This window comes from Bubalus kerabau, chromosome 17 (genome assembly GCF_029407905.1).
Source record: "Bubalus kerabau isolate K-KA32 ecotype Philippines breed swamp buffalo chromosome 17, PCC_UOA_SB_1v2, whole genome shotgun sequence".
Taxonomy (NCBI): Eukaryota; Metazoa; Chordata; class Mammalia; order Artiodactyla; family Bovidae; genus Bubalus; species Bubalus kerabau.
In genome coordinates this window covers 9,242,239-9,252,026 of record NC_073640.1, presented here as the reverse complement: position 1 = coordinate 9,252,026, position 9,788 = coordinate 9,242,239, and the positions used below count along the sequence as shown (strand labels likewise).

Here is a 9,788-nt window from a genome sequence, read left to right as displayed (position 1 = left end):
TCCCTTTAGGGAACAGAGTATGGACTCATTGGTTTATATTTTTATAACACCTGCAAAATTGCACACTTTCTAACCAATTTAGTTCTCTCTTGACCAAAATGCTTTAAGACACAAATGTTCCACATCTGTTTTGCTCTACTAAATAAAATAAGCCCAACCCATCAACTTTCTTTCTTGCCACCAACAGTTTCCCTTAACTTATTCATCATTCCACAAGAAATTTTGCTTCCAGATAAAGGCATTTCTTTCCGGGGTCAGGGGAAGGCTGTGGAACATGTTTTGGGTATAAGAGAAAAAATACTAAATTGGAGTAAGAATGAACTCTGTCCTTTATGTGGCTGTCAGACAGTCATCTTTGTGTAGTACCACATTCTTGGCAATCACCTTTCTTATCCTTAACCTCATGATAAGGAAACTTGGTTGTGTTTTCAAAAGTGTAATTGTGACTTAACATTTTACTATGGCTTCCAATAAACCAGTGTTTTTTCTTCCCCCACAGAAGTGCATGAATAAAACAAACCCCATCACCATTGGAGATGCATTTTCATGCCAGCGCGGATGCTTTTAAGACCATTTGCCGAGCGCTCTGCACCGTTTGACCAGTTCTGGGGCAGGGGGCACGCTCTAATTACTGATTGTGAAGTTCGGTATCTATAGCAACAGGCTGAACTGACAACAGGAAGCTTCACCCTCTGGGGCACCCTCTGAAGTTTATAAAATCAACTTGAGGCCAAGGCTATAGTTAATCAGGAGGGCTTTCAGAATGCGAGCGCTCCGAGTCCACACTTAAGAGGCAGAGAAATTATTTAATAAGACAATCACGGGGCTTGAGAATGCAGAGTTTATTTAGCTTGGCTGTGCAGTGCCTCTTGCAGTAATTTATCCTAATAGTACCAATTCGCCAGTGATTTGATACAGCGGGAGACCGGGGGGTATCGGTTTAATCAAACCTCGGCCAGGGCTGCCTGCTTCTTAACTATTGTCGCCGTATATCAATCAGTTTCACTTGATTCACTAATCGGGGGGCACGAGCATATGAATTTTCCCAGGATTCAGGGAATCGGGTTGACATAATTCTTTATAACGTGCCTACTTTTAAACAGCATTATTTCACCCCACTCACATTATTTCATGTTCTTAGAACTGGCGGGTGAAGGGTCTAGATTCTGAGAGGCTGCTGGTGGGAGGCGTAGCAGGATAAAAGCCTGGAGCATCAGAAATGATCAGGGACAAGTGATGAGACCCTTCCAGGTCTCAGTTTCCTTACTCATCCCACCAGGACAAGAATTTACGATGCCAGGGAGATATTAAGAGGGTGAATAAATGGCCACGTGGACGAGCCTGGGACAGTGCCTGAGAAGCAGAAAACAGATTCTCCGTGAACGTCAGTTTCAATTCCTGGCTGCCGTCAGTCCGTCCCCAGGGAGTGGAAGGTGGAAGATGTGGCCGCATCATTTTTACAGGGTGAGATGTTAAGCTTTTATAGCATTTTACAGGCCTGGTCACACGAGCTCCGATAATCCTAGGAAATCGTCTAAACTCGATCCTAACCCACGGTTCTCTGCCTCCACCAGGGCCAAGAATTCTCAGCATGCTTTCTACCCCTGGCGCCAGCCTGGCTGTCGGGAAGGGTTGAGATGGGGAGGGTCTCCCTCACATCCGCCATGCGCTGTGCCCTCTCCACCCCCTTCTTTCTTACACAGCGGGGAGTCCGACTCAAAGCACTGTCCGGGTATGGACAAGAAAGGACAAGATCAGACCTCTCCCCTTGACGGGCAGAGACTACAGAAAGGGGAGCAAACGCATCTTCATATACTGTTCATATATCCAAAAGGAAGGAAGCGAAAGGGCCACGTGAGTCCTGGGGCTGGAGGCAATGGCCACGTGCACAGCGAAGTCACGGGCAGCATACAGCCCCCACCCCTGATGGGGAAGAGCGGAGAGGAACTGATGCGAGCTTCATGGGGGGCCCCCTGCTGCTGCTTCTGGGAAATGGGTATATGGAGACGTACATCAGTGGGTTGTCATGGCAACGCAAGGAGCTAATAATCCATGGCCCTCCCGGCACTAAGCTGAAGCAATGTCAGCTGGCTTCCCGAGTGAATACGGCCGGTCTTTCTGGCCCCTTTTCTGCAGGGAGAACGGAATCTGAGCCTCTTCACCGTTCGGCTAGGTTCACATTTTAACTTAGTTCTTAGCTTACTTAGTTCAACCCCGTTCTTAAGTTTTCCCTGAAGACAGGCCTGACTACTCACCGAGAGAAGAAGGTGAGAAAAGAGGCAGAGAGAAGGTCAGAAGAAAGGGAGGGGGAAAGAAGAGAGAAAAATAAAAGAGGAAAGAGGGAAGGAAAGAAGGGGGGAAACAAAAAGGAAGAGAAAGAAGGGAGAATAAAGAAAGAGGAAAAATTAAAAAATTAAATTAAAAAATAAAAGAGGAAGGAAGTAGGGAGGAAAGGAAGGGAGGGAAGAAGGAAGGGGAAAGAAAAAAAAAGAAAAAGGAGGGAGAAGGGAAAGAAAGAAGAAAACAAAGGAAAAGAAAAGGAAGGAAGGAAGAAAAAAGGAAGGAGGTGGGAGAGAAACAGCCTTCTCTGTCACAGCAAGTCCACCCCGCGTTCTCAAGGCTGGAGGACGCGGCGGGCGTGGAGAAGCTTTATGGATTCCATAGCGGGGTAAGGAGGTTAATGCCCCCTTAACCAGGGAATCGCTTCTTCCTCCCTTCCACCTTCTCTCTTTTCTTTTTTGGCTCAGCCTAAATTTCTAACACTACCTGCTGAAATGTAGTATACGGCTTTTAATTGTGCCCAGAGGCAGTACAGCTTCATAGAGGGTTTTAAGCAAGTGGCGGAGGATTTGCGGAACAGCTGTGCGGCAGGCGCACGTGCTTCGAGGTGGAACAGCCCCGTCAGCACCGGGGCTGTCCGGGCACACACCCTCACACCCTCCGCGCGCACAGCTGGGACCCATCAGGGCTGCAAGGAATTAATACTCTTAACCTGGTATTTTATTGGACCTAGAGGAGCCTGATGCTATATTAAATCCGCGGCACGTAAGTAGGATTTTGCTCAATCTTGGAGTTCCTGGAGGTGAGGGCTTGGTGGGCAGGGTGGGATATTAAAAACACGCCCACACACAAACGCAGGCGCACGCGCACGCACACACACACACACACACACACACACACACACACGACCTCTTTTCCAATGCCGAGAACGAATTGTTTTAATATCCCAATGTTTGGATTATTTATTATTAGAGATGAGTGGCCGCTTTTAAAGAGGAATGGACTCCTCTCTGCACTAACCTAGTTTTCCCAATTGAATCTCGCTCAGACTCCTAGCAACTGTGGAAAGCCGCCAACGCGGATTGTTTTCTTCGAATCTCTTTCGCCAACACACAAGCAAGTTCCCTTGGTGGAAGCCCCCGGAAGACGTCTTCCACCTTTTGGACCCTGGATTCAGTCCTCAAAATCCTACTTGCGCTCAAGCACTCACAAAGCACTGTCTGGTGTTACTCCACTGGACGCCGGCAATTTCAACAAGGAAATTCAACAAGGGGAGCGTCTAGGTACCTGTTTTACAGTCGTGCAAACTGAGGTTCAGGGAAGTTATGTGCCCACGTCAAGGGCAAACCAGTCCCAGAGCTTGGAATTCAGTTAACTTAATTAACTCAGTAAATTCCTAAGTAAACACGTTCTCTCTAGGTCATGTTACATATTCTGTTGTAAACGCAATGAGAAAACTTTACGCCAGGGTGGCCTGTCGTGTCTGTGTACCTGCATGGACAGGTAACATGGGGAAGTTTCCGTAGATGTTAAACTCCTCTGATCAGCAGCGGACTTCTGGACCTGTGACAGGCAGAAACGTGACCCTCAAAAAGGCCTCCATCTCAAACCCTTGGAACTTGTGAATGCGATCTTATTTGGGGAAAGAATGTACGCGGGCCTGGCTTAGCGAAGGCTCTTGAAATGAGATGTTCCTGGATTTTCTGGGCGGGCTCTAAACCCAATGACCAGTGTCCTTATGAGAGAAAGGCAGAGGGAGCCTTGAGACACGCAAGAGAGGAGGCGGTGTGACCACAGAGGCTGGAGCGTGAGTGTGCGGCCACAAGTCAGGTTCTGCCCATGGTCAGCAGAAGCTGGACAGGGCACAAAACGGACTCTCCCCGGTGCCTCGGGAGGTGGCGTGGCCCTGCCCACACCCCGATTTCAGACCTCTGGCCTCCAGAACAGTAAGCATATAAATATCTGTGTTTCAGACCACCACGCTGGTGGCGACTTCTTACAGCCGTCCTGGCAAACGAACACCAGATTATCTGTTCTGGGCACGTTAGATTTTGCTGCCAGTGGGGGCTCTTGGCATGAGGTTTACCTTCTACCTTGGGCATGGCTGAAATGCAGGGAGCACGCTGGCAGCCACCCATGGGGGGCCCAGTCCTGCCCCACCTGTGAGGACAAGGCAGCTTCTGATCAGGACACCCTGGTCTTCATGGCAACCAAGCAGGTGTCAGAGCAGGGCTCCTGGGGAGGCAGAAGGCCCACTGCTCTGCTCTCACCCTGCTGGTCCACTTTCTAACCCATGTGAGTTGTAGACAAGTGACTGAACCCACACCTCAGTTATCTTGTAGGTGAAACGAGATTCTCCACATGGAAAAAACACCCTTTGAAAAACTGCAAAACATCATATGAATGTTGTTTATTTGCTTATATGTATGTGTGTGTGTGTGTATATATACATGTATTGTGAGGCAGTCCATGGGGTTGAAAGAGCTGGACACGACTGGGCAACTGAACAACTAAAACAACATACATATATTGTTCAGTTGTTCTATATATAGAGAGAGAGAGAGAGAGAAAGGGGGGCGGGCCTTCCCAGGTGGTGCTAGTGGTAAAGAACCCGCCTGCCAATCTGTGCAGGGGACATAAGACACTCAGGTTCGATCCCTGGGTTGGGAAGATCCCCTGGAGGAGAGCATGGCAACCCACTCCAGTATTCTGGCCTGGAGAATCCCATGGACAGAGGAAAATGGTGGGCTACAGTCCACGAGGTCACAGAGAGTCAGACACGACTGAAGCGACTTAGCGCACGCGCACACACACACATAAAGAGAAACTATTATGATTGTGTATAGAGCATCTCTGAGGCCTCAGACTCACAGAGTGCAGATGGCTCTCCAGCTCTGGGAAGGGACACAGCCTCCGGCAGGCACTATTGCAGAGTTCTCCAAAATGACAACACAGTTCTCCAGAGTCTGCTTCTCTCATCCGTTCATATATTAAAACCTCTTTAGAAACCATCCAGCCCAAGTGCTAGATTAAGGGAGCCCCTACATTTAATTTCGGCTGTGTTTCTTTGGATTTTTCAAATTCGCCTCTTTGAAGTACTGAACAAAAAGACTCCAAACCAACAACAACGTGCCGTTTGTTTGTTTATCATGTTAGTAATGAGGTTTTCTTCTTTTTTTTTAATGAGCACTCAATACTGCTTAGAAGAAAGCAGGCTCTCAAAGGCTGCTTTTGATCATTTAAATGGCTGCAAACCTTTTGGAGAGCAATTTGGCAATGTGTCTCAGGGACCTTTAAAAACTGTGCTCGACCTTTGACCCGGTAATTCCATTTCTGGGAAACCACCCTAAAGACATAATGGGAACTATGGAAACTGCTTGATGCACAAAGATGTTTATCAGAACGCTCTTTCTGACAGCAAAGGTATTTAAAACCATCTCAGTGCCCAGCGACACAGGAGGGGAGGAATAAACGCTGACGCCTCCCCTCCGTGGACTGTCAGCTCCTAAGAGTCTGCAGTTGAGAAGAATGGATAATAATGTGCCGAGATGCATGATGTTAGGAGAAGAAGCAGTGTGTCACGGGTGTGTGGAAGTGATCTCAGTGTGACACAAACGCAGCATAACCAGGAAGGAAAAAAAAGAGGGGAAGAAACACAGATACTAATGGTTGCTACCTAAAGCCAGCAGAATTATGGGTAACTTTTCTCCTTTTTAAAGATGAAAACATTTGTCTCCACTGCGCTGTATTCCTTTTAAATAGAGAAAAAGTCCTCTGTAAATAAGGCCCTCTCATTCCAACATAGCTTAATTGGGTGGAGAAAACTTGTGATGTACGTCCGGTTTCTTCCGCGACTCTGTTTAGATACTTCCTTGTGGCTTAAAAATTCTACACCAGGTCCGAGCAGTGTTCTAGCTCCATCTTACCACTCCCCTGTCCTCTCAGTGAAAAGGGGTCCCAGAACAGGGGCTGGGAGAGGCTTCTTGCAGCCCACCACCAGCCCAGAAACGCACCTGGGTAGCTCTGTTAGATGCTTTGAGAGAAGAGCTGGGCTTTTCCCGAATTACTGTCTTGTTTCGTGTTTAGGGATTCTGGAAGTTGCATAACTGATGGTCTCTCCCTGTTTGTAGGAGGCTTAGAGACAAATCAGTCTATAGCGTGCTTATAACAAGAGCACGTGGGTTTGAGGGCCCTGGCCTTTCCCTGGGGCCCTTGTTCATTTCCATACCTTTTGTTTCTTTCCTGTTTACTGACCACCTACACTAAGTAAGTCCCAATGGGCTGTTTCAAATATTCGTTAGAATGAGACAGGACACATACTCATTTTTTTCTTACATGAAAGATGGGGTACATGCACCTCTATAAATTATGTTTCCACTGGCTGTTGAAGAGAATTCCAAGAAAGGCAGGGCCCAATCAAATAGACTGAATCCACATTGTGGAAGTTGTGTGGGACATCTAAGAGCACGGGGGACAGGAAGAGGTTAAATCCACACGGCAAAGGAGGTGGGAGCCATGGGCACTGGCCCCTTCCTGCTGGGGAGGAACACCGGGTCATGAGAGCAGGCAGGACCTTGCACTTGGCCTTCCTGGGAAAGCAAATATCGCGTATATTGCAGGGTTCCTGTGGGCGAGCTAATTGTCTAACTGCCCTTGAGATGTGCATCGTTCTGTGGGCAGCCCCGGCTCCTCCCTCGGTGTCACTGCCAATGGGCCGGGAAATGGGAACAACATCCACGCCCGCTGAAGGCAGGCAGCGGCCACCTGGGCCCTGCATGGCCCCCGGGCCGGCCACCTGGGGCAGCTGCCTCGCTGGGATCAGGGCACATCTCCAGGCGTCTCTTGATAAGCTGAGAAGGGGTGCTGCACCAGCTTCCCAGGACTGCTGCACAAAGTGCCCCAGCCAGCCTAGATGGGAGGGGAGTTTGGGGAAGAGTGGACACGTATGCTGTATGTATTCATATGCACATGAAGGCCGAGTCCCCCTGTTCACTTGAAACCGGCACAACATTGTTAATCGGCTATACCCCAGCACAAAATAAAAAGGGAAAACAATAATAATAATAAGTGCCAGAAACTGGGTGGCTTAAAACAACAGAAATGTATTTCGAGTCAGACATGACTGAACACAATGACAAGACATAAGACGCTTAACATGAGATCTACCCTCTTTACAAGTTTTTAAATGGAAACGCGCGTCATTGCCGACAGTAGCCACAGTGTGGCATGGGTCTCTAGAGTCTATTCATCTTGCTTACAGTCACTAGAATTCAAAGCTTATGTATTCATCCACCCTTGTGACCTAACTTGATTTCAAATTAGGGCCTTGTCCTAACTTGATGTCACCTGCAAAGACCTTATTTCCAAATTCCTGTTTACAGGGGCTGGGAGTCAGGACATCAACCCATCTTTGGTGTTGGGTGTGGGGGGAGACATAATTCAACCCACAAGAGATGTGTTTGATGATCCAAGCAGCGTGAGAGGCACGGACTCGGGAGCAGTCTGGGTTCAGATCCGACTGGACACCACTCTAGCTGGTCACCTAACTTCTTGAAGCCTCAGGATGACATGGGATCACGGGTGCTGTGAGCATCCTGCCAGACACACAGGAAGCGCAGGTGGAGCATGGGGCGTGACCCAGCCTTAGCATCATCACCAGCCTCACAACTCCAATTTGAAGGTCATTCCCAAATGCTGAGATTCCAGTTCAAGGTAACAGAGAACAAGTCCTCTTTCTGTACAATGCTTGCTTTGCCTGGAAATCTTTCCTCTGCCTTCCCCCACGCCATCCCTCTCTTTGTGTGAAATGCTAGCTCCTTCCAAGCCTTCAGACCTTCCCTTAAACTGATGTCCAGACCCAAAGACTTTTCTGGTCATGCAGAAAGTGGCTTTCTGAATAGCTTAGTCCAGCTCCACCCCTCCTTCCACAAGCCACTGTGATGCTGGGAGCCATCTCTGGCTACAGATGTGGCTCGACTCGTTGACGGGGCAGTCGGGGTGGGCCAAGGGCTGCCTGATAAAATACACAATGCCCGGTTAAGTCTGGAATTTCAGATAAATTTGAATTTTAGTATCAGCCTGCCCCAAGTATTGCAAATATTGTCCTGGGATACTGTGAAGAAGTGCTTAGAAGTAAATAAACAAGAGTAGTTCTCAACCAATGACAGATGGGGAACTGATGGGTAAGGACCCCAGTTCTTTTGCCCCTCAGGATAACTCAGAGGCAGTATCTTTGACGCCGATTCCCAGAATTCCCTGGGGGGAGGACTCTGGCCCACTTATCCACTGCAGCATGCATTCATCAGTACACCTGGAGTTGTCCTGCTTTCCTTTCCAGTCTCTTCACCCCACCTCCAGGGAAAACACAACCCAGGACCTCCCACCCCAGCCTTCCTGTTAGGGACTGGACGTTTGAGACGGCCCCAAATTCACACATTGAAACCCTGACCCCAGTGTGGTGGTATTAGGGGGCGGGGCTCTGGGGAGGCACCAGGTCTTGTCTGAGCCCACATGAAGGGAGTCAGTGTTTTTCCGAAAGGGACCCCAGAAAGCATTCTTGCCCTCCTTCCTCCACGGGATGACACGAGGAGAAGCCGGCAGTCTGCAACCTGTAAAAGGGCTGTCACAGAACCCAACTACGCTGGCACCCTGACCTGGGACTCCAGCCTCTAGAACTCCCAGGAGTAAATGTCCGTTGGTCATAAGCCACCTGGTCTGCGGTGCTTTGTGACAGCATCCCGGGTAACACGCCTTCCTCTGCTGTCCTCCACGCGGACCTTGTTTATTTCCTTCAGAGCCCTTATCCCTGTTTGTCATTGCGCATGCGTGTGTTCATCTGTGTGTTCCGTCTCTGGCAGACTAGACTCTCACCTCTTTTACAGTGACCCGTGTCCATTCACTGGGGTACTCCAGCCTCTAGAACCTTCTAGATAATGAAGGAACGAGACAATGAGTAGGAGCAGCATGGCTTTGGTTGATACTGAGCTGCATGGAACAGAGGCCAGAAGTGGAGACCTGCTCAGAACTTGACCTTGGGCAGCTGCCTGAGCCCTCCTTGCCTCGACTCCTCATCTGTAAAATGAGGAGTCTGGAAGAGAGGATTTCTCCCGTGTCTTCCAGCTCTAACATTCTATGACTTAATGTTCTAGGTAATAAACTTTACAGCTATGAATAAATTAATGTAAATGAATATTTAAATGATGTGCAAACTACTGTGGGTGCTGTCCTAGTCTTCTATGGAGTGGGAGAGTGAGAAATATTTGGGAGTGGGAGAGATCAGAAATATTTGTGTTGCTGGAAATGGGGGTGTCTTCCCTGTGTTTTGTGGGGGTGGTGGATATGCAAGAGAGGGCTCATTAAAAAAACCCACAGTGGAAAAAGGGTCAAAAGAAAAGCAGGGAATCCAGGAAGCTGGAAGCCCCCAAATGGATGGATGTTCCACGTTTGGATATTTTTGGGAAAAACTCTCGGATCCAGAGATGCAGCAAGGGAAAATTGGACCAAACACG

The 9,788-nt window shown here is 48.6% G+C and overlaps 1 long non-coding RNA gene across 4 annotated transcripts; it reads left to right on the top strand.

Moving 5' to 3' along the window:
• Window positions 1-2,047: 2,047 nt before the first annotated feature.
• Window positions 2,048-9,477, top strand: LOC129632480 (uncharacterized). 4 transcript variants are annotated; one of them, XR_008704544.1, is made up of 4 exons: window positions 2,048-2,267; window positions 2,805-3,045; window positions 7,662-7,992; window positions 9,162-9,477. It is a non-coding gene; the product is annotated as an uncharacterized LOC129632480 (long non-coding RNA). The 4 variants fall into 4 exon arrangements; XR_008704543.1 differs by having other exon boundaries at window positions 2,748-3,045; XR_008704545.1 differs by having other exon boundaries at window positions 2,050-2,267; window positions 3,014-3,045.
• The last annotated feature ends 311 nt before the right edge of the window (window positions 9,478-9,788 follow it).